We start from the raw sequence: 24883 nt of genomic DNA, 5'->3' as shown, positions 1-24883 counted from the left end.
AATTATTACATTGATACAATATTATATGGATACATTAATAAATTGATCCACAGGAAGTATACTTTATGCCACCTATATAGGCTATAATGCTGCTGGTTACCTCACGCAACAATGGAAATATGATGGTAGGAGTCATAAACACAAACAAAAAAATGCATCTATTTTTGTTTTTTCCATGTGTATTTTTGAAGGATTTTTAGGTTGGCGCTGTTATACCTCATTCTCTGTAACCTGTTTACGTTTTGTGCGTCTTATTTTGAAAGTCAGCACCGGAAGCGCTTTGGTTGGCAGCGTGGACTGACTTGACTGAGTGGTAAACAGCAAGGCAGCGCTGCGTGGCAGAGGGCAGCGGTCTGGCGGAGTACACACATGCCCTGATCCGTGGATGGCCTCCGGTGTCTGGCCGCTTGAGCTGCGGGAGCAAAGCCGTCGGTCCGGGCGCAGCTACCTGCTGCAGCGCGGACTCTCGCCGCCCACCAGCAGCCCGCGGGGGGTTGTCGCCTCCGCCGTGACCGTCTCTCGCAGTCGGGCTGGATGTCGTCGCTTTGATCGGCGCCTGTTGTTATTTTCAAAGCCGCTCGGTCCCCGCTGTGTCGGTGAGACCGGCGGAGAGGTGCAGGCTGGCTGCGGGATCTGGACCCGAGCAGGCGCACTGAAGCGCCGCAGCAGCTCCGGGCTCGGAACCAGAGCCGCATTGAAGGACCCGCGGATGAGATGCCCAAAGCTGGACACAAAAACAAAGGTTTTAAGTCTAGAAGAGGTAAACTGCCTTTTTGTACTTTCGCCCCCCCCCGCCTGCACTGAGTTTTATTTGTGTAGACAGTTAAAAATGTGTATGTTGGGGATGTCGGGTTCTCACAGCAGCAAATCTATACCCTGTCTGCTCATAAGCCCAGCCAGCCAAGCTAAGCCAATAAACACTCCCCAGTAGTGTTTAATGAGATTTAGCTGCTCCTTTGAACAAAATAAGAGGCTTTTTTCTGTTTGTTGGCAGACTGCAACATATGTGATGCATTTACAATAGTTCCTCAAAGCTCTTGTGCATATTTTTGTGTTTGGATGCTAATATGTGTCACTGCTGATTTCTTTTAATTCATACATATCCTTCCACTAAATCTGCAGATAATTTCTGAATAACTTCAAATTAAATACATTTAGCCTTTTTTGTACCTATATTTATCAGATTCAGGGGGAAGGGTGGGTTGCCCACCCAAGACTACAAGTTGTCTTAAAAAAAAAAATGAAGACGTTTATACAGAGGAAGCTGTTCTTACTTGTCCAGTGGCTCCAGGCCAGAATCTACCTCCCTGCGCACAGCCTGTTATCTTACATCTGGTCCTTCTCGACAGAGACTGATGTGCAAATGGTATGTTTCAGCAAAGGTGGTTAATCTGTGTAATGCCTGTTGTGTGGAAGGGGAAAACGCTTGTTTCCCTGTGATCACTTCTCTGCACCTTGTATAGTGGGAAGTCCATGGGATTTGAGGGGCTGATGTTATGAGACGTGTTTTTTGTCTCCTAGTAATGTGATTTAACATGAAATGATTTGTAAAACGGCAGAGCCGTCACAGAGAAAAGTGTCATTTTTAGGCCATATAGTTTGTACACACTCTAAGAACCGTGAGATGCACCTTTTATAGGACTAAGAAGTCCTTTGATAAAGTATTTATCACAAAAATAGTTCAGCAGAGCCTGTAGTAGGATTTGGGCTCCAGCATTCATGGTTTTTGCATGAGAACTGAGACGACTGCCGTCTCGCTGTACTTCTCTCTTTAAGTTCTAGGTTGTCAGCTGAGCTCGGCAGAGATGAAAGACAGTCATCCTCAAAGTGTTCTCTCATCCCACCAATGACATGCGCCAGTTGTGCTTGCCTCTTGCTACTCTGCTCTTGACACACATCTGTGGGTTCACAGTGTGTAGGTTTTCCATTATGAGATCATGATGTTTCTTTTTTTATTTTTCGTTCCACCCACTTAGGCCTAAACTTTTTTGTCTTTTGGTGCTTATCTCTCGCTGCTCAGTGGGGGTAGTGACAAAGGCTTGTTTTCCCAGAGTCTGCGCCAACACAGTGTCTCCGTTCTCCCTCACTGACAGGCCAAAGGTCCAAACAAAAAGATTCTGGTTCAGAAAAACAAGGGAGGGAAGACCCACAAACCCAAACAGACACAATTATGCAGCATGGCGTAAACAGACCTTCTGATTCTAGCATATGTGTTTGTACCCAATTTCTGACTGGAAGATGGTAATGATTGCTGTCTGATGTTACCCAAGTGTTTAATATGGTGACAGTAAAAATGAATGTTACCTTAACGAAGAAGCCATCTGCTCTCAAACATTTCAACTAATTTGCTTTTGTGCTTAAACTTTTTTTTTTTTTTTTCTTCACCTTGTCTGAACACATATTAATGGTTAATACCATGCTGGTAAAAACCTAAGGCATATATATGTGCATTGTTACTATATTTAATATATATATACATATATATACGCATACATACGCATACACATACATATATATACACATACAAACCCATTTCAATTTTTTTTTTTTTTGGTGGGGGGGGGGGGTGACATCCGCTGCTAAACCAGGAAGCAAGAACACACATGGAGGCGCACGTCTAGCACTGGAAATCTGCAACAAAAACCAAAAAAAAAAAGAAAACACAACAGACACGAAACCGACACGGAACCGGGCAAAACACGAACAGCAACCGTTCCAAATCTCGAGATCCAATCACAATCTAAGCTACCCCGATTAACTAACCCCAAAAACTACCGAGCAAGCATGCAGGTGAACAAGCCTGTGTGTGTGTGTGTGTGTGTGTGTGTGTGTGTGTGTGTGTGTGTGTGTGTGTGTGTGTGTGTGTGTGTGTGTGTGTGTGTGTGTGTGTGTGTGTGTGTGTGTGTGTGTGTGTGTGTGTGTGTGTGTGTGTGTGTGTGTGTGTGTGTGTGTGTGTGTGTGTGTGTGTGTGTATCTGTGTATCTGTGTGGCTATGTGTATGTATATGTGTGTGTATGTATGTATGTATGATTTTTGTGCTTAAATTTATCACATAAATGACATAAAGTGGACCCAGTTCTCATTCTATGTGGCTTTTTCTTTCCTTCTGGAAAAAAAAGATAAACTTATCAAATTTGAATTGAGAACATTGATTTAAATGAAAAAAGAAACAAAAGCACAAAACAAACAGTGTGTTGCAGTAGAAGTTGAGGAATGCAAACAGAATTACCCTTTTCTGTTCGCTGACCATTGTTTGGTGACATTTCAGTGTAAAATTTAACTTTTTATTTTTAAACAATAAAAAGTATTTTAAAGGAAAATTAATCTTTTGTTAAAGCTGCACAACTTCCTGACACCATATTAAACGGTGAAGGCATGTTATGTGCTAGAAGTCCCTTGCTTTTTAACACGGAAATCCAAAAGCTCCTCCTTTATTGACTTTAACGTGTAAATAAGTCAGACTTGGTTCCCATCTGTCAGTCTGGTCTGCTTGTTTGGTTGCCAAGGTAACAAATCTTGTCCCAGGTGGTGGGGACAACACTGGCATTTCTGGGGATGGTTAGAGCGTCAATTGGCTTTAAAGCAAGTTCCACTACCTTAGTTACTGTTGCTAACTTGGAAAGCTATCTGCATTGTTCCTGATTGCAACTGTTTGTCCCCAAGATGTTTTAGACAAATATTGGACACAAAAAGACCACCTGTTGTGGAGGAGCAATCAAATGGGGCTTAAATATGCCATGGAGAGAAACGTTCAGATCTTTTGGAGCAGATCAAGCAGACATTTAATTATGTCTTGTTTAGGAACTGAAGTAAAACTCAATTGCCCATCCTATCAGGATACCTGGAATCGTTATTCCAGGTATCCTAGGCACATCATTTGACCATTTTTCCATGTAATGTTGGGTATCCACACCAGAATATCCTAAACCTAATCCTAAGTAAGTATTTGGGATTCCTAAACCTAACCAAGATCGCACTGAAAACAAAAGAAGAAACCTCTTAAATATAGGTAACTGAATCAACAGGCAGACCTTTGCGGCTTCTACGCTACAGTTGCTGAGCCCAGAGGTAAACCGGCGATCAGTCACCAGTCAGCACTCAGTCATTGAACAACACAAAGATGTGTCAAAGATAGTTGCTGAAGCATTGCAGAACCATTGCTGAAAGGTATTTAGCGTGCCAAAGTATGAGGAGATGTCAGGTGACTTGCCTTTCAAGCTGCAGTCAGTGGGAGAGCAAAACATGGGTTGAGGTAATCGTGAGGAAGGGCACCCCACAAAGCATGGTGGACACCCTGTACATATATATTCAACAGGGCACAGCACATCATCCTACAATGAAGCATTTCATTTTTTTTTTTTAGCTTTTCTCCAACTTTCTGTAGCACAGACAATCGCTGGTGCCCCCACGTGTTAACACCAATCCTTTACCCTTGTTCTTTGTCTTTTCTTTTTTTTTCTGTTTGTGTTCTGAACACATTATAGTGCAAACAGCTCACGCCGCTTACTTCCTACCTGAATTACTCCTCTTTTCTGTGCAATTATGCCTCATTTCTCGAACATGACTGAGTTGCTGACAAATCCTGTAGTGTCACCCACCCCACCTGTCACCATCAGTCATATAGTGTGAATGCTACGATGATGTGAAGGCATTGATATTGTCTCCCCAACAGGTAATGTGTTTTAAACACACTTTTCTCAAATCATATGTTTCTGTGAAATCAGGTTGGTTTTTGAGCAAAAAAATAAATATGCTACAGATTTACTGACATTTAAACTTGGAACGTTGGAAAAGACAGATACCCATACATCTTTGTTGCAGCTCAAGATCATATTCTTTAAAATTGTGAAATGGCTTCTATGCCCTTTCCATATCAACGGATGCCCTTTCTCTGGGCCCTTCTTGTTGTTCTTGTTTTAGAATGGAAATCTTTTGAGTTTATGCAACACATTAACTGTTCCAGCATATTCTGAAAATGAGGGTTTTTGAAAGCCAATCTTGAAAATGTAGATGATCTCTAATTTAATCTGCAGTGGCAATTAAAAAGGCCGTACATCACTCAGATAGACTGTATAAAACATTCAGGATTATTCTTGCCTAATAAACAAGTTCATATTCAGAAAACTGCATTCTTGTGTTTCTCAAAAAAGCTGGAGTTAATTAAGAGACTTCTAACAGCTTGAGAACGTTGGCTCGACTGGTCTTTCAGAGATGAAAAAGTCTTTTGCTTAATGAGGTCAAAACAGCCGTGTGCATCCACTACCAATCCATACAGCCCTGGGTGTTGCTTGCAGTCTCTTATCAGCTCTGCAAACGTGAGATTGTTTCCTGTATGGAGAATAAAGGTGTCGTCCTGTGGGATGTTTTGATTCATTTCCCCAAGCGCTCAGGAAAGCGACACTCTTTATGCCAATTTAATCAGGAAAAGCTATCAAGGAAACCGGGAAAGCTGACTGGAAAACTGCTTGGCTTTTTCTCGCGTGTGTGTGTGTGTGTGTGCATGTGCGTGCGTGTGTGTGTGTGTGTGTGTGTGTACGTGTGTGTGTGTACTATAAGACTTATGGTGTGATCATCAGTTTAAAAAAAATACAGTGCGAGGGGAATGAAAATTGATATTTTAGCTGTCACTTATTTCCTTCTTGGCCAGTACCTCATTTATGCCCCGAGTGTGGGCGAAGCAATCATATTAGATGTCATAAACCAAACGAACCACAGCAATGCCATCTCACGCAGATTCATCCATACTATGATCTGTCGTGTTTGGGTTAGTCCACCTCGCTTGAGGCATCCTAGTGTTCTTTTTTAATATTGAAGCTTTAAGGATAGACAGAAACTTGTTAGGAAAAGCCTTAAAGTTGAGCCAAATGAACAAAACATGCGAAATCCCTGGATAAACATGTTCCAAAAGGTTTTCAAATCACTGAAATTGGCTAGTTTTGAAGAAATGATGGTGCATGAACTCTTCTAATGAGAGATGCATCCTCCCCAGGCATGTCCCTCGTTTCAGCGTGGCGCTTTGATTATGTAAGAAGGAGGAGGAGGAAGCGTCTTCCTAATAGTTCCTCCTTTCTTGTTAATGACCAGACTTTGAGGTATGCAAGATTTTTTCATCTTCGCCTTCTGCATCTCTGGCTAGGAGAAGTAATGCTGTGGTGCACATGCGTTTTGTTTCTCTTCCTGGGAGCTGGCAACGTTCTTTGAGCTCTGTTTTGGGAGAAATCTCACCTAGGTTCTAGAGGGATCGGCTGTGCAAAAATGAATCAGGCACACACTCGCTTTTGCTATAAGATATGAATACATTTATTAGCAAAAAAGCAAGCATTTACATAGAAGACAACACACAAAACTACCCGTTTGCTAGGATAACGGGCCAAGTTACCCCCCGCAGACAGCAGTCAAAACACAAAATTACTCGTTTGCAAGGATAAAGTGTCAGGTTATCCCCCGCAAATGGCTGAGCAATTACTCGTTTGCTAGGATAACTCTGTGTCAGGTTACAAGATTTGTGTGTCTGTATTCACATTTATGTGTGCGTAAAAAATCAGCCGGGAGCTCTCGATTGGCTGTCTTTGTACACGTGGATTTTGACACACTTCTGCCGTGGCAAATCTGTAAATGGATCCGTGTGTAAAACGATTTGTCCGTAACTTAACATTTCCTTTGCCCTGAGCTCGGACTCACAGGCTCACGCCAGGCTACAGTAGCAATACAGCCTTCACACCACTAGTCGGCGCGTAGCACTCAGTCAGTACGTTTACATGCAGCAGTTCAATCGGGTTTCTGATCGTATAAGACATCGTTCAGACTTTTAAACTGCATGCAAACACCTGAACCCCATCTACTTCAGACCTATGTCGGACATTTAGTAATCGGGTTGCATATGGAGTAAGATAACTTCCAAAAAGATGTGTCCATGTTATAACTATTTGTATTCGTAATGATAAACATTTGTATTTAAATAAAAAAGTTGTACCCCAAGTTCTGCTGTCACACACATGAGTCTGATACATTATTAGGGTTAGGATTGTTTTTATTGTAGTATGAATCTAAAAGCTGTGAGTGCAAAGTCTTGTGAATACAACTCTAATTTCTACGACTACGAGTCTTCACTGTGAACACGAATTCAAGTTTATGGGTACGAGTCGAAAAACTGTTGAAATCATAGACATATATACGTAGACGAGTGTTCTTGCCCGCTGCTGCGATACGTCAACGCCGCCGCCATATTGGATGTTCAAGACTGCGCTGTAAACTAATACAAGTAAAAGGACTTATTTTCATAAAGCGCCTTTCTACAAAGAAATTTACATTTTACGTCTCATTTATTCATTCACACACGCACTAATATACTTGGGAAACAGTTAGGCACCAAATATAATATATTTAATTTTCTCAGATGGCGAAAATAAGAACTTTATTGATCCCACATAGGAGTAATTCATGTTATATCAGCTATAGAGAACAAGGTAGTGCCGAAAAAAAAATATAGGGGAGTATGTATGTATGTATGTATGTATGGGTCAAAGACGTATAAGGCCTTTGAGTAGCCCATTTTTAAAATACTTAAAATAAAGATATTTTTGGCCATTTTCCAAACATTTGAAATGTAGTGTACACATACATGTATGTGAAAACTTCAAACAAAGGTATTTTAGTGTTTTTAAACCTTTAAACCGTCATTTGGGGCGACCATTTATCTCAAAATGAATAGGGTGGTCACCCCACATGATATCAAAATGTGACGTACACACTGCAGCAGTTAGAAAGAGGATTTATTTGTAAAGGAGAGAGAGACTACTGACCTGCAGGTTGTCTCTCTGGGACCCTCATAGAGTAACTGGCTGATGAAACATCCTCTTTGAGATGATTGTCAATATAAAAGTCCCTCAATTGTATTTTTTTCATGGTCACCCCAGATGATAATTCAGACAATGAACATATTCGGACAAGATTAGTTTGTGTATTATGATTGAAATGTGTGTACAAATGTTCCATAACTTTGTCAATAAATCTAAAACAAGTTTGAAAGTATGCCCAATAGGGCAAGCATTATTTTTAAATTGTTTTAATGTGATTTAAAACCAGTTGTCCAAACAGAAGTCAAGGCCGGACGGTCACCCCACATGATGTTTTCACACTTCAGATGGCAGAAAATGACCAATAACCAACATGTTTAAATAAAATAAGAGTGGGCACATGTAGAAGGAACGTATTAGACATACATGTTATATTTTTTATTCATTTTTATGTTTATTATTAGGTAGAAAGTTCCATCGGACAGAAAAAGTAAGCGTCACGTCTTTGACCCGTATACATCAGTGTATGTGTGTGTGTGTGTGTGTGTGTGTGTGTGTGTGTGTGTGTGTGTGTGTGTATATATATATATATATATATATATATATATAAAAACACAAAGTGAGCTGTTGACGGGAGAACATCCACCAAACGGGTTGATGTTGGAGGTTTCCTGGATGGTGGAATGTACTACAATCCATACAAGGTCATCTGCAGGAGTGACAAGAAAGGTTGAAAGGTTTTACATCTAATTCTTGCACTTGTGTGACAGTGGGATGTTTTGGGAATATTTATACAGAAATAAAGAAAAATGATGCTGTTTACAGTGCAGAGGCCAAACATCATTATTAAATAAGAATACTGACTCACTGTATGCTACATGAACAATGAACAGCTATTACAGAAAACCTCTTAGTTGCTTGTAAATGCCCTGCGGAGAGGAGACTTCAGCGTTGTGTTGTGGTATCTTAATGTGAAAGAAGAAAGCTACCTGTAAATAGCCTTTAAAGCCTTGAAAAATGCTGACCTGTAACAGCTTGTTCAAAGTTATATATTAGTGTGAACACAGGCGAAGACCAGACGCCGTGTGAGAAGCCGTTTCCCCACCACTTTCCCCGTGGCCTGCGCAGATGTATATCATCCTGGCAGTTACTGCTGTAACTGTACTCGTTGGGCTTATTGCTGCATTGAAGCTTTAATGTAATCAAGTTAATCACATCTCTCCAGACAAGCTGAAGTGTTGGATGCATTCTTTCTATGTCTGCTACCCCTTAGATTACATGGGATTACCTGATTCTGCCAAGATCGGAAAGCTGTTGGATAACAAATGTTTGTTCAGGGCCTGTATCCAATCACTCAAACTTCCCCTTGGGAACCCAACCAGTGGTTACGATGATAGTGTTTTTCATTTTTCGTTATAAAAAAAAAATAATACAAGTATAAAAAGTTAGTGTAACCACTGGTTAACAACTCTGCTGGTCTGTTACGCAGCTGCTTGAGCTTGCCCCCAGTTGCCGATGGCAGGTAATGGGCAGAGTATTCATTATGTTTGAAAGCTTTGCCTCATGGCTTGTAACAGCTACAACAGCCTTGACTTTGTAGTGTTTTGTAGGGAGCAGTTGGCGACCTCTGCCCCGTCACCTTCTGCTAATGAAAGTTCAAAGCTTTGCACCCCACCTAGGTAGTTTCACATAGTTAAGACCTCATCATTCATGGGGTGCACCCATCTCGCTTGTTTCCATCACTCGCAACATCTGGAGGGATTGTTAGTGAATTACTTTTGCTGTTGACATCCGTTGTGAAATAAGACAAACAGGTTTGCACCATTTGAACGCTGACGCCGTGGTTACAGAAGCTTTGTGACGTGATCTGTTTTGAACAAAACAGATCACGTCTGTCGCATCTAAATGGCTCCACTGTTTTCTCCTCTATGCGCTGCTCGTTTAGCCATAGGAAATGGGCCTGGGTTGTATGAAGCCCCATTAATGGGTTAACTTCATTATAGTTTTCCAGGCATTTTTGTGTCTGTAAAGCACAGTGGACTCGTTGTTTGTTATACAGCTGCTTTAATGGCTTTTTGTGTGCTCCAGCTGGGTGTGACGGTGCGTGTAGGAGAGAAGAGAGATGCAGTGGATGAAAAGTAGCATTGTTGTCGATGCGGGACAGCGGCGTCTTGTCAATGATGCTCTTTGTGACGGGGAACTACAATGAATAAATGACATCTAGAGCAAGTTAAAGTTTAAGGAAAGAGATTTCAACTGTAAAGAAGACGTTGATTTAGTCTCAAGCCCTCTATTAAAGTGCAGAGCTAACGTCAACAACATCAAAAACCTCTGATTACCAGTGTTTTGTTGACTGATTAGTCAAAGGAGAGAATGAACTTTTTGTTGTAAATCGTCATAAGACCTCGATTCCTGTGTTGAGAAAGATAACCCTGACTGTGCCGTACTCTAATCTCTTGCTTGCCCACCGGCTGAATCAGCCACTTTACAGGAATTGTTCTTATTTATCGCACATTCCTGCGAGCTGATGACGTTACTTTCTTATCAGGTGTCACTGTGAATCCTGCGGTTTTACTATTGTTTGTTATGCCAGATTTTCATTGTTTCACACCAATGTACCCAATGTATCTCATGGCTTCAGTTGCAGTTATTTTGTGTCTTGTTACAAAGCATACGGTGGAGGTTTTAACTTGTTCTTTTCTCTTTTTTCTCCCAAATATTGCATCTCCTGAAGAAGAACTTTGCAGATCATTTGTACCCCTCTATGTGATGACTGTTGCAGTCACCATATTGCATTTATCATCTTGTTTATTTTAAACAAAGCTGGAATGCAGATGTTTGCAGTGATATTTTTAAGCCTAGTCAAATGTAGCTGGGAAGTATGAAGCCCACAACGAGCACACTTACAGTACTTACATTTTATTATTGGAAGATTAATAAATGAATCCTGTAGTACATTGAAGTACAATGTATGTTTTCAAAAGAAGCTGGATGTTATACGCAGGGCTTGACTGAGCATACTGAATGTACTGTAGTTACCCAGAAGCAACAAATCGAGACTGAATGAATCAAAGCTAAGTGAAGTGGTCCTTGCTCTGGTTTCTGTCATTCTGCAGCGCTACGTGGCACAACATGCAGTCTATTTTTAAGTCTTTTTTTTAATGAAACTATTGTATTTTCCCAGAGCCAAGATGGCCTTCTGCGGCTCCACGTATCCCATGTACTTAAATGTTGAAAAGGAAAGCACATACAGATCAAAAATATGTTTTCTCAGCTCAACAATATGTAAGATTACTGACTACAATGCATGCAGCTGCACAAGCTTACACTTTTGCTCAACTTGAGCCTCACTGGAGTATCCTCCGGCACTTCTTTTCACTGTTAGACCAGAGGTAATGTAAGCATGCAAAATGCTGTTTATTTTATCATGCAAAAAGATAAATTATCTTGTTGACAGCCCATACACAGCATGACTAGTTTCAGTGGGGGTGTCTGTTCCGCAGTGGCGTCTTTTCAAGGTAAGGGAGTGGTCTGCTGCTTCAGCCTCCAGTCACCAAAATATGTCCTTGTTCAGGCATGAGAGTTCATTGTGTTAGCTGTCAGGAGGCAGTATCCCCCCTGAGTCTGTCTAAAAATACTTCATACCTCCTCTGCCCCACACACACATCAAGGGAACATGAATACAGAGAAGCAGCAGAGTCTTAGTGAGCAAATACATACCAGATGCACGCAGAGCAAAATACATGTATCTACAGTACACTTCAAGAAGAAAAAGACTGACTTTGGTTAATCATTAATACGTTAAGGATGAAGGTGACGGTTTGATGAAAAGTTAAGTGTCTGTGGCAGATTTTCAGAAGTAAATGATGACATACAGATATGAAGTTGCCTAACTTCCATCAGAATAAATGACAATAGAAGTACTGTAAAATGAAAGTGTTGGTGTTTGAGGCTGGTGGGTAGCAGCCTGGACACGACGATCTGACGGGTTGCCAGAGAACAGGAACAAACATTTCATTATTGCCAGTGTGTGTGAGTATTGTTAGATACACAACTAGAAGAGCGAAGACAAAACTGCAGACACGCTGTTGGAGGACTATGTGCAACAGGCGGCAGATTGAGGCTCACTAATTATTAATGGGATATATAACTACTTTGTTGTGGGACTTCAGGCTTCTGTCTTCAGGCTGCTTTTTAAAAAAAAACTCTCTAGTGGTAGATTGGGAGGATTGGAACACTTATTTTATAAGCCTAAAGCTTATTCGTAAAAAAAAAAACAACAAACAAACAAAGAGATAATGGGCGTTAATTAAAAATCAACAGGGATTTGGGTATTTCTTGAAAGTCTTTAAAGTACATAAACAGTCAAGAGTGTGATGATTAGCACAGTACAATGTGGCGATATCGTCAAAAGGAATACGGTTAATAAACCTGGATCCATCCAAAATGACATCACTAAAAATGTTTGCTCTGTGCCAATGATAGTGTTTTTCTTTTTTCTTACTGTCGTTATAAAAAAAAAAAAAAATACAAGTATAAAAAGTTAGTGTAACCACTGGTTAACAAGAATAACTCATAAGTTTGTTCCCAGTTTTAGGAGTGTTAGCTATGCGTGTTAACTACGTGTAGTTAACTACGCTTGAAGTCACTTGGCTCCTCTCTTGGAGAGGAAGGAGGCTGACAGGTTTGCACCTACTAAATATTACAATTGTACTTGCTAGCCTGAAGCTTTAAACCGTTTTTTGAAGCCTTATGCTGATGATGCCACGCTCATACCTAAATCATGAGTATTTTAGTTTCCCCACTGTGAGGAAACTCGGTGACGAAGCCTCAACTACCTGCTTTACCGTCAGATCCCAATCAGAGCTCTGCCAACACCTCGGTACCATAACTGTTGGCGCTGATGACGGAGCTGATAAGTCAGGAGGCATACGTTTCCAAATCTTTCTCAGATTTAGTTTGTTTCTTTTTAATTTAATTTTTTTTTTTAGGACTTCAGTGAGCCACACAGGCCTTTTATTTTTGGCCTTTACCATAACTGTTCTCGCTCATAAAACACACACATACATGTCACATGACCCCCCCCCCCCCCTCTGTTAACATACATATACCAAATCAATATGCAATTACGCTTTAAGACTTTTTCCTTTTGCAATATTTTTAATATAAAAGTTTTACATGGTGAACAATCCAACAACTAGTTAAGCAAAAGTCAGTTGTTCGTGCTGCTCTCGTCTCTGCTTCAACCAAATACTCCATATCAGTGCATAACCTTTATGACCATATTGACATTACCATGACGTCCTCTGGTGGAGGAAAATACTTCATCTCTAGTATATGGCCTCGTGATGACTTCCAGTCTCCCAGCAGCTCCACCTCATGTCAGTCTGAAGCCAATAAATCTCTGGCTTTATCTATTTATTGCCAGTGCTGTTCTTTCTCTTTCTTTCTTGTTTGATCCATTTTTCTTTTTTCTTAGAACAACACAATTAATTCCCCTGCTTTGTCGTTACTCCTAATGTACCACTCGGGTACATTAGAGGTTTGCTGTGCGCTGCTCAGTCTGTCTTGGCTCCGTTGAAAAAATTACAGTACTAACATTACTGTTATTTCTGGTCAAAACTATAAAACTGAGTACAGTTACCTCAATGATCCGATTCATTCACTTTCAGTTTAGGTTTAGGCGTTTAGACCTTTTCAATTAATTACATATTTAAATACTTCTTCCCCCTTTTGAGATCTTGCATCTCTGTTAATGGATGTTATTGGATGTCGTAGCTGATTTATAACACCTTTAAGGTCTTTGAACTCCTCGCATGACCACATGGTCGTAGTACAACATAATGAGCTTTCTGAGATTTTAGACCTGAAGGAAGCATGACTAATGCTTCATAGCCCTTCTTCTCAGAGATGATACGTTGCAGAGGGTGCTGGCCTTTCCTCTAGGTTGGGGTCAGCCACCTCACAGCGGCCGGCAGGAAGCTGGAGGAACTGCCATCTCTAAACGCCTAATGAGCCTTTAATTGATATCCAGCTGAAAGCCCCACAGAGCGTTAATGCCACTTCCAGGGAAACGATATTATGTTGCCTCATCATTTAACTAACAAGACCCAGAATGCCCTGAAGCATACATTTTTAACATGGAGTCACAGTACTGACGCTGAAGTTGGTTCGTTAAATTGTTTTCTTTGCACTCAGACAGATAACGCACAATTATACACATTCGGTACTGCTCCTTAAGGGTTTATTTTTATGTTAGACCAGCCAGAAAATTACCAGTGACCATGCACTTTCATTACTTGCTCTTTTCTTTGGTCAATCAGTTTTAATGCTTCTTCCAGCTGTACGTCTGGACTCGAGATATTTCATAAATCAAATGGAGAAACTTGTTTCACTCAAGGCTCCGCTTCAATGCTTGAAGCAGCATTCAAAGTCCAGTAATATTTATTCATTTCAGTCTTTTAAGAGATGTAACTGCTGTAATGAGATGGAATTTAAGAAGAGGGCTAATCCTAGGAAATGGTTTAAACCAGTTTCCCCAATTAAATCCCATTCTCCATGCTCTGAAGGCTCCAGCCCCCCTGCTTGGACAACTTTTAATAATGTTGCCTGAATATTTCATACATCTCAATGAATACATGCGGTAAAGCTGGTGCTCAAAAATAACACTTTTTTTTTTTTAATTGTTAATTGAAAAGGTAAACATTTCTTAAAGTTTACATTACTTAAACTTGATCCCTGTTTATATGGGCATGTCATTCAAGCATGTACCTTTTTACAGGTTATAATGAAATTGCTGACTCTTTCAAGGGAGCTCAAAACCTTTTTTTTTTCTCTAACCATTGTTTTCTAATTAAAAGTGAGATTGCATGTAGGTGTGAATCGAGATATCAATTTTTTAATGATTTATTGTGCAGCCCTACATCATGGTTCCAGAGGACGTTTCTCTGCTTGGCTCTTGGATTAGTTTTCACATCACAACACAATCTTCTTCAGACATTTTAACAGCTTCTTTATTTCTAAAACTCTCACTAGAAATAGTCTTCTTTTTTTTGCGCGTGACCCGGCTCTAGGAATACTAATTAAAACAACACCAAGTTTACTCACCCTTCGGGGATTAATAAAGTATATTTTAATTGAGTTGAATTTGAATTCGATTTTGGAACATAATTAAAGGTTTCACATTATTAGTTATGAGATTACGTAACATTTTTCCTGGATCTGCTGTGCAATCAAAGACAAATGAGGACTATGTTGAACATAGATATTTGATCTTGCTGCAGAAATGTGATCATACATATGGTCCCAAGTTAGAAAACATGCAGTAATTGAAAAATTAGATCAACAACCCATCATCTACATAGTTATAAAATGACTTGCCTCCACTATTCCTGATAGCTGTTTCTATCTTTATGTCTGCATTTTGGCTCCAAATGAAAGAGAACCAGCTGAATAAATGAAATCTTACTATGAGCCTTCAAAATTATAGATAACATGAGCATCCGACTGTGCCCGTAGTCATGACGGCCGTCCACTTACGCTGAATAGTGATGCCGAGGACTGAGAGCTGCTAAGTCTACTCTGAAAAATGGTAATATCTTCAGACTTTAAGTTATAACGAGAACTCAGTTTATTTAACAGTTAAAACAGTGTTAAGGACATTGCATAATTTAAACTCCCTGAATGCCATTCAAGAAAAAAAAGCACTGCTTTCATTTGGCTTTCATTTTGTCACAGAATTTCAAACTTCAAATATAAGTATTTCAAGAGGAACCTGATGAATGTTGGAGGACTTTATTTGGTCAGATGTGTTGTTATAACCCTGGAGTGGGCTACGGCAGTGACTGTAGGTACATTACCTACAGAGGAGCACAGAGGTTGGAGTGTAGTGGTATGGGACCCCACAAGTGCAAAACATTCAGTTATTTCTGGCCTTTAAACAAAAACTCTGAATTCAGCTCATTTTGGTTGTACACGTGGCCGTTGAATAGATTATTCAGTCTGAATAATTTTATTTTTCAACTGTCTTTTCGTAGCAGAAAATTAAGTTCTTTAATTTCACAGCTCTTGCAGCTGGTTTTTGTTTCAAGCCTCGTAATGATGTGCTCCTCAATGAAATGAGAGAACTGGCTTCCACAAACTTCCCAGCATCGCATTTGCTCCATTAGCCACGTCACTAAAGTAACAATCGTGGCATTCGGTGCTACGCTGTGGTTTTCTATAAAAAATCACCATGGCGAGCACCAGTCTGGTTACTCTGCAGTATCCAGCTGCACGCTCAGTCGAAGGGAATTGTCTGAGGGTTGATTAGATCTTCATCAGCTCCAGGAATAAATATGAAAACACACTCGTTGAAAGTCACTTACCAGTCATGAAAAAATAAGTTTTAACCAGTGAGAACTCCTCAACAGAAGCTAAAAAACAAACAAACAAACCAAACCGACTTGGACCAGTGGAGAAGGACAGATGGTTGCCCTCCCTGAGTCTGGTTCTGCCGGGGTTTTTTAGCCCCGTTAATTCTGATTTAATCCTCTCCACTGTGGCCTCGCTCTTGCTCATCATGGAGGATTGCATCAGCGTGAGGATTCATTGCAATCTGTCGGGTTCCTTAGCTAGGCTGGTATTTATTTATTTTTTAATTTATCGACATGAATTTTGAATCTTGACTCTGCTGCAATGAATTGATGAAACTGAATCACACTTAATTAGATTGAATAGATAAACAATTAGACTGTTTTTAGCTGATTGTATTTAACTAGTTTACCTTCTAAAGCGGGTATAGATAATGGATGGATGGATAGTTTACCTTCTATTCAAAGTCCCTTTGGATGATTGTTGGTAACCTAAAAATAAAATTAATTAAATTGAAGTATACAAGGAAAAGAAAAAAGTTTTAAAGCTTAAGTTTTGTATTGGGACCAAATACCCAGCGCGTTGGGTTGAGAAGTAATACATTTACTGTAAACTGAGCCAGTGTTCATGGGTCACTAATGCTTTTCCCTGTATAAGCAAGTGCTGTTCAGTCTTCTGTGTTTTGTTTTCTGGACCATTTACAAATATGAACATTGCCAGAGAAGAGCAGGCATATGTTCTTAACATTTAAGCCAATTTCTCTTTGTCACTTTGAGCTGGGTAGGGCTTTTTGTTCATTGTTTGAAGCTTCAGCTGTTATCCAAAACCATTTGTACTCCATGAAAGCTTAGATACTTATGGTCTCCTCAAGGGAGAGGAGGAGGAAAGCTTAAATGCCATATTCATCAGTTAAATGGGGACATGGAGTATTGGACACATAATTTTTTTGATCTTAATTCTGGCCTTTTCAGTTATTAATACATGCAGAGGGGAGAAGGGAGAATTATGTGCCCTGTCACATGATTAAGATTTCATAGTTTCATCAGGATTGTTTCCATGTTCTGTGCCAGAGTTTCCAGCAAGACTGTGCACCTTTGGAAAGCAGATACAAGCACTGGTAGTTTTGTATTTGTTTTCCGTTTCCCTCTGCTTCTCTTCCAATCATCACATCCCTTTGGGGGACAGTTGCCTGACCAGTGTGACCCTTCTTGACTCAAGTGACAAGACAAGGGTTTTTCTTCTGTGGCTTCTGCCTTATTCCTTTAACCCTAACCCCTTTAACCATCATCTACAGCTTCCTCTTCTTTTTTTAGAGAAAAAATATTTACACACACACACACACACACACACACACACACACACACACACACACACACACACACACACACACACACACACACACACACACACACACACACACACACACACACACACACTAAGACATAAAAACTTGCATAACCAAATCTGCCCAAAGATTTGAACAAGTTTATACAAAAGTTACAGAGTGTGGGAGAGACAGATTATTAAAATGACATTTGATTATATTCTTGCTGCAGGCAAAAACACAAACATTCAATATTGTTTCCTCAAGCATGATGCCAAGGAGTTTATTTACATTTCCCTCACATGCTTACAAAAATCCTGGACCAAAAGTATTTCAGATGTTGGTAGAATGATGGAGATATAATTCCCTTTCTCATTATTATTTTGTAACTTATTTAAATTCCCATTGGTTGACTCGGCTTAACTAATGTGTTTGCAGCTCTGTGTAAATCTCAGATTAAGTCCTACAAAGTGCTCCCTGCAGAGAGCGCCGTGCAAACTATAATTAGAAAAGGAGAGAAAAAAAAGGGCAGAAGCCCACATGGCACCCTTGAGAAAACTTGATTACTGTGTTGCAGTTTTGTCTGAAAACATCTCTGTGAAAGAATTACTTTCTGCTTTTAAAATATATATTTCTTACTTGTCTTTTTTTATGAATATAAAAGCATTTATACTCAAAGATATGCCAGGGGGGGGAACTGAGACTTCAAACGAAGCAAGAGCAAATTTATTAAATTACACTTTTTCTTTTTCATTACGTCAGGATTACGGCTATTTTTAAGGTCTTCTTAAGGTCTTCATAAAAGTCTGGGATGTGTGTGTCTGCCAAAACCCAAGAGATGAAGTTCAAGAGCTTCTTTTTCAAGTAAGTGTTCAGACCTCTGTTGGTAGCAGCTGGTTGAAGGGATTGGGGCCGGAATCTCAACCACTTCATCCCTGGCGTCTGCTCAGTGAACCTCTTCCAGCTTCGCGCTACGCCCTTCTGAGTAAATGCACCACAATGTGAAACTATAGACTGAATTAAATGTGGGGATATGGGCCTGTGATGTCACACTACCCTGCAAATCTGAACAACGTGACAGTTTTCAGACTGAACTGGCCTGAAACAAAGTAAAAGGGTTATATTTGAGGGTGCAGTCACTCCAGACACCCAAATATACAATATGCATCTTATGTTTTATATATGTATCATATATCAAGCCTGCTAAAACATTTTATTCATAATATGCCGTCTTTAATAAGAAACTTCTTTGAAGTCAGTTTTTAATGAGCTTAAATGAATGTGTATAGGGTTTGTTTTTGTTGTTGTTTTTTTTTTTAAGTTATTCCACTTTTACAGTTCCCTTTTATTTTTATTATTTATTTTCCTTATTGGTCATCACATGACTGCTAGCATCTCCCACACAGACATTTTACCCCCCCACTCCCCGGCCCATAACTGGCCTTCTAATGACATAATGATGCGTTCAGTCAGCCCGAGTGCTCAGATGCTCTGCATCACAACTCTGAAAGCAGCAATTGATTTCAGATCCACCCACTGAAGAACCCAACAGCTGTCCCAGTCTTCTCTGTGACAACCAATCCTTGTTTTTGTTAAGTGTTTTCTTTCTTTTTTTTTTTTTTTTTTCCCCCATCACCAGCCACTGTTTGTAGTCTCTGCTGGAAAAAGATCAACAGAGTGAACAGTGACGGTTCAGACTGCCCCCCCCCCGTCCCCGTCCCCGTCCACTTGACACGCCGCTGAGCCGGATGTGCACAGTCCTCCATCAGCTTCAGCTGAACTTTCTTTTCTTGTGCTTGCTTTTTGTAGAGAGCTGTTGGATTTCTCGGCTGGAGAGGATTCGGGTCTGGTGAAATGTAGCGCCTCGCTGCTCTTGAAGCCAGATTTGTTGTCTACCCATGGTGAGTTCATGAAACTCAAACCTGAAACACTGGAGTTGACAGCAACTGGAGCCCCTCGGTGGGGTCCTCACCGATGGATACGCTGTAAAGCTTGAGTTTTGCTAGGAGGCCGCATATTTAACATTTTCATATGCCGTTGGGTTGCTTATCAGCTTTCTCCATCTTGGCATGTTATCTGTCATTTCAGGAAGATGTTTGTTGGCTTTCAGCTTGTTTGAACACGTCATGTATAACAAGCTCTGCATGATTAGACTGAGTCAGACGTATCTGAGCTATACTCTACCTGTGTTTCATCACGTTACCATCAAAAAGTTAAAAAGCATGACAACACACGAGGAAAGAAATTTTTTTTTTTTTCATGTGCTTATGTTGTATGCGTGGAGGAGGTGCCGTCGTCTCTTCAAGGGACTGTCTGTCAAAGAAGTTATTTTTAAAAAGTGTCCCGGCTGGTGATCGGTGCCTCAGCTGTGTAATTATTCTCTTTAAAGTCAGTTATTTAATGTTGTTTGGCTGTTAAAAGGATTGAAAGTCGGAGTAAAGTTTTCTGGTTAGAATAAATGCGGCGGCAGCAGGAGCAGGTGTGATGGTTTTGACGGCCAATAAGGAAAGGAATTGCAAGCATTTTCAAAACCGATGTTTATTTTTGTCTCACGCACGATTATGTCCGTTATCTGTTTAGTTTTTCAAGTGTGCGCCTGAAGACCAACAGCTTCTGTCAGCTGTTCCAGGCCGTGTGGGTCCCAGGCTGCAGAGAGGTATGCGGAGTGACACTCGCTGGCTCACAAGTATGCAGCTGTGGCCTGTGAGATGCAAGCTGGCAAATGGAGTGGAAGAGTAGCCCCATTAAACTCTGGCTCTCCTCTGAGAAACAGGCTAAGAGCTCTGAACGCTGGCCTCTTGCTCCCTGGCAGAAAGTGCTGACACAAATTTTTGTTTGACTAAAATGTCTTCTGACCGCATCACACTGGCTCTTTTCTTCCTCTGTGAAGCCATGGCTGTAAAACCGGGGTTATACAAAAGAGACAGTCTGTGACCGCTGTTTAAGGGGGGCTGGCATAAATTAAAATCATGCCATAAACTGGCACAAAGGTCTGCATTGCTCACTTTGTATGGTGTTGAGGAAGGCATTTCTTTGTTTGGAGCACTTAATTGGCTTACATGTGTAAAACCTTAAGGGGTCAGTCCCCTTGATATAGAATATTCTGGGCAACAAAGGATTTGCTGTACAAGCTGTCCTGTTTGACAGTTTCTGCATGTCACATCTGCAACACTCTCCAATAAAATTGGTACCATCATCGGTAAATCAGCACCAGTGAGTACGTGAAAGGAAAACCAACATCATCATTCAAACACGTGATAGTAGATGGTGGTGGTGATGTTTTGATTCCGAAGGAGTATCCATGAGCAAACATTTGCCAACAAAGTGGAGATTCTCAACCATGTTTCAAAAATGATTTGAAATGTTCAAAAATGACGTTCCTCGAAGGACTGCAAGGAACTGGCACATTTCTCCGTCAGGAGAGCAGAGTATATATGACTTAATGAGTCACAGAAGCTGGGGGGACTTGAGTGTGGCCTAAACATGCCTAAACTGGAGGACCGTGAAGTCTGATCCCTCAGACAGCTCTTCATGAAGAACTCTTGAGCAGCTGATGCGGGTGCATGAGCAAAGGGGTTAAAATGTGTCTCAAGTGCTGTAACACATTAAAAAATTCCCGTTAAAGCTTTACTGTGCCCCCCCAAAAAAGAGCCATCTGGGATGGATGATCATTCAGTGGAAACATGTGTTATTTAAAGATGAATCAGTATTTAATATTCTTTCTGGAAGGCACTGACTTCGTGTGCTGCAGACCAAACATGAAACTCACCATCCCAACTGGTGTCTGCAGCAAGTCCAAATGTCCAAAAGTTATTGATGGGCATTTACTTTTTTGGCAGCAATAATGCAGAAAAACACACTTTAAGATTTAAGAGCTGCGTTCAAGATGATGTCTTTACCGGAGAAGACGATGCGATCCAAAACCTTATTGTGCATTGATACAAAGACCTGACCAAGGTGGAGGAGTGGACGGGTGCAAGATTGCGAGACTCTCCCCAGTGGACAGTGTTTGGAAAATGTAAGAATAAATTACTCTTGGACTCCTTAAGACATGCTTTAGTGATGAATGAGGGAATATAACTGTGGAGGCTGCACCACAGACAAAATGGTTGTAATTTTCTTTGTAGTTTTGTTCGTGTTTCACTATTAACATGCAAACATTTCAAGTAATGACAGTACACATAGTCTTTTGTTTTCACATGGCACACATTTTATTATTTGACAGTTAGTTGCTGATTTGAGTGCACGCATTTTAGTTAACAGTCTGTCATTTAATATTATTTGTTAATTGCTTTACCTTTTGTTCATTACATGGATCTGGAGAGTCCTCCCCTGGCAAAAGGGGGCGACGCTGCTTGAGTTGGCCTTTTATCCTGGAGCAGGCAGGAAGTGGAAGAGGCCAACTGAGTGTGCCGGAGGGGGGAGTCTGCCGGCAATGATCCAGATTAATTAATTATATTTGACTTTTTGTTTTGTTTTGTTTTTGTTAAATAACAATACGTTTAGTTGTAAATAATTTAGTTATTTAAATCTTTATTGTTATTAATGTTAATTTATGATATGGAGTTAATTGTTTATTCCCGCCCCCCTTTTGTGTCTTTGTAGGCTAGCCTGTCTGTATATAAACCCCCCTCTTGTGTCTAATGGCAGGTCAGTTATGTTGAGTTCATTCTAAGTTACTCTTTGTTTCATTTGACCTCATTTTGATCCTATATTCCAGAAGTTGTTTTCCTATGTTTGTACTTTGGAGATTTATTTTGTTAAGTTAAAGTTATTTTGTAAAATAAACTCCAAGCCTTTTTACTTTACACACCAGGGGTCCGTTTCACAAAGCAGGTTTAGTGAAAACTCTGAGTCTGTTAACCCTGAAATGAGGGAAACTCTGAGTTTTCCGTTTCACAAAGGGAGGTAACTCAAACCAGAGAAAGAGAGGTAACTCTAGCCTGTTTCACAAAGAGAGGTAACTTAAGCTCTCGGTCAGTTACCGTAGTAACAGACTCTCTGAACCTAACCTGGTCAGTTACCGTAGTAACAGACGCTCTGAACCTAACCTGGTCAGTTACCGTAGTAACACACTCTCTGAACCTAACCTGGTCAGTTACCGTAGTAACAGACTCTCTGAATCTAACCTGGTCAGTTACCGTAGTAACAGACTCTCTGAACCTAACCTGGTCAGTTACCGTAGTAACAGACTCTCTGAACCTAACCTGGTCAGTTACCGTAGTAACAGACTCTCTGAACCTAACCTGGTCAGTTACCGTAGTAACAGACTCTCTGAATCTAACCTGGTCAGTTACCGTAGTAACAGACTCTCTGAACGTAACCTGGTCAGTTACCGTAGTAACAGACGCTCTGAATCTAACCTGGTCGGCCAGGTTTATCTCAATGAACTTTTTTCTCTGTGTCTCCGCCTCTTTCAGAGCCACACGCACATTTGATTTCCTCATTCATTCAGTCAGCAGGCGAGTTTTGGCGAAGTTCTGCCGTCTGTCATTAAAAACAGAGTCAGTGTATATGTAACTGGATTGGGCTCTGCGTTGTGTTCTGGTGCTTGAAGAACAGGATGGACACATGGACTCGGGAATATTCAGCCAGTTTATTTCTGCAGTAAACGTGGAAAAAACTAGGCTTTAGTGTTTGCTCGGACACTAGAGCCTCGCCACCAGTGCTCTCTCCGTTGTCAGAAGCAAGAGCATATACATGACAGTACATGACAAATTCAAATAGAAAATATATAAATACAAATACATATAACACACTTCACAATAAACACAACACTAGCTGAACAGCATATTTTATATAAAGTTAATAAAATAATAAATTAAAATACAACAAAACGTGGGAGCAACAGAAACATACCTGCAGTAAACGTGGAAAAAACTAGGCTTTAGTGTTTGCTCGGACACTAGAGCCTCGCCACCAGCTGCAATGAGGGAAACACGGGTCAACAAATGGAGTGGTTTGTGAGTATGTGTGTGTGTGTGTGTGTGTGTGTGCGTGTGTGTCAGAGCGTAGAGCAGAGTGGGGGGTCCCCACAATGCCATCAAAACAAGCCTCCGACAAATTAACCCAATTAAAAGAAAAGATTAAAAGAATCCCCCAAAACACCAAAACTGCTCACAAAAGAAACGTATAACAACAAAACTTCAGACTACAACAATACTCCCCCGTTTGTAACACTTAAAGACACTTATAAAGACACTTATAAAACAAAATATGAACAGGTGGAAAATAATCCACTTACTGCTCTCTCCGTTGTCAGAAGCAAGAGAGCGAAAAACCGCGCGAAAGCAGGTGGATGACGTCACCGCGGTTGTGAGGACCCCACCAAAATAAGAGAAAAATAACAAAATAAGACTGAAAATAAAATAATATGGCATGAGGGATTTTGGTGAAATAAATAAAATAAAACAATCTCCTGTCTGTTACATTCACCCCACCTTAATTTCTCCAAAATCCTAAATATATGGAGGGAACCGTTTCCAGTAAAGTAGGCAATAACAAGAGACACAATGTTCACATTTACTCAAACCAAGACGACCCTTGGAATCTGATTCCTCAACACAGCATAAAAAGCTACTTACAAAATAAGTTTAAAGAAAACAGGAGTTGATCAGGCTACTGTTTCTCCTAGTTACTATGATGCCTTATACACCACATAAAATCTTGGCACGCAGTCCTACCAATGTGAACATTTACTATGAAATTAAAGATATTCAAAACATATAATAAAATTGTTCCAAAACCCTTTATGCTACAGATGAAGCCCTGTGAGGTAATACCAGACCCCATGTAACGAGTCTCTGGGCCATGCTCTCTATAAGTCTGTTGACTGGCTTAACCACTCTCCCTCCCCTGGTAACCACCCGGTCTCGAACCGCAACTTGTGCAGGGTCACGTCTGGGTAAGTCAGGTCGGCAACCAGAGGAATGAGGTATGTCAGGAGCAATGACAGGCACAGTTTGCGTCTCGTCAGAGTCAACAGGAGGACAGGTCTGAGTAGGGGCTGTATCAGTCTGTATCTCTTCAGAGTCAACACAAGTAATGGTTTCAGCGGGGGTTGCAGCTCCCTGTGAGTCAGGCAGGTCGGAGGCAACATCTACATTTTCCATTCTGTCGCTTGTGCCGGACAGAACCCACAATGATGTCCGTGCCTGAGAGGACTCCTCCCCCAGGCTACTAAGATCATCTGTCTCGCCACAGACACTCAAGTCATCAGCATCAGACGGGCTGACCAAGGATGGATTCTCCAATGTATCCCGGACAGGAAGAAAACTCACATCCAAGAGTAGGTTCCTGTGCACGACTTTGCATTGGCCAGAGACATCACTGATCTTGTAGATATGAGTTCTGGGGTTCCTCTCTACAACAGTATAAACTGTAGGTTCCCACTTGTCAGCCAGTTTTTTCT

The 24883-nt window shown here is 40.7% G+C and overlaps 1 protein-coding gene across 10 annotated transcripts in view; it reads left to right on the top strand.

Moving 5' to 3' along the window:
* Positions 1–345: 345 nt before the first annotated feature.
* Positions 346–24883, top strand: part of tanc2b (tetratricopeptide repeat, ankyrin repeat and coiled-coil containing 2b) — a 205526-nt gene continuing 180988 nt past the window's right edge. For 8 of the 10 annotated variants that reach the window (XM_061708289.1, XM_061708296.1, XM_061708286.1 and 5 more), the window contains exons 1-2: positions 346–760; positions 19282–19373. The gene's annotated coding sequence lies outside the window, so the exon portion shown is untranslated. Of the gene's footprint in view, positions 761–19281; positions 19374–20052; positions 20129–24883 lie in introns of all 10 variants that reach the window. The other 2 variants (XM_061708281.1, XM_061708282.1) reach the window with 2 other exon arrangements.

Source organism: Cololabis saira, chromosome 19 (genome assembly GCF_033807715.1).
Source record: "Cololabis saira isolate AMF1-May2022 chromosome 19, fColSai1.1, whole genome shotgun sequence".
Lineage (NCBI taxonomy): Eukaryota > Metazoa > Chordata > Actinopteri > Beloniformes > Belonidae > Cololabis > Cololabis saira.
This window is presented reverse-complemented; position numbering and strand designations above follow the sequence as displayed.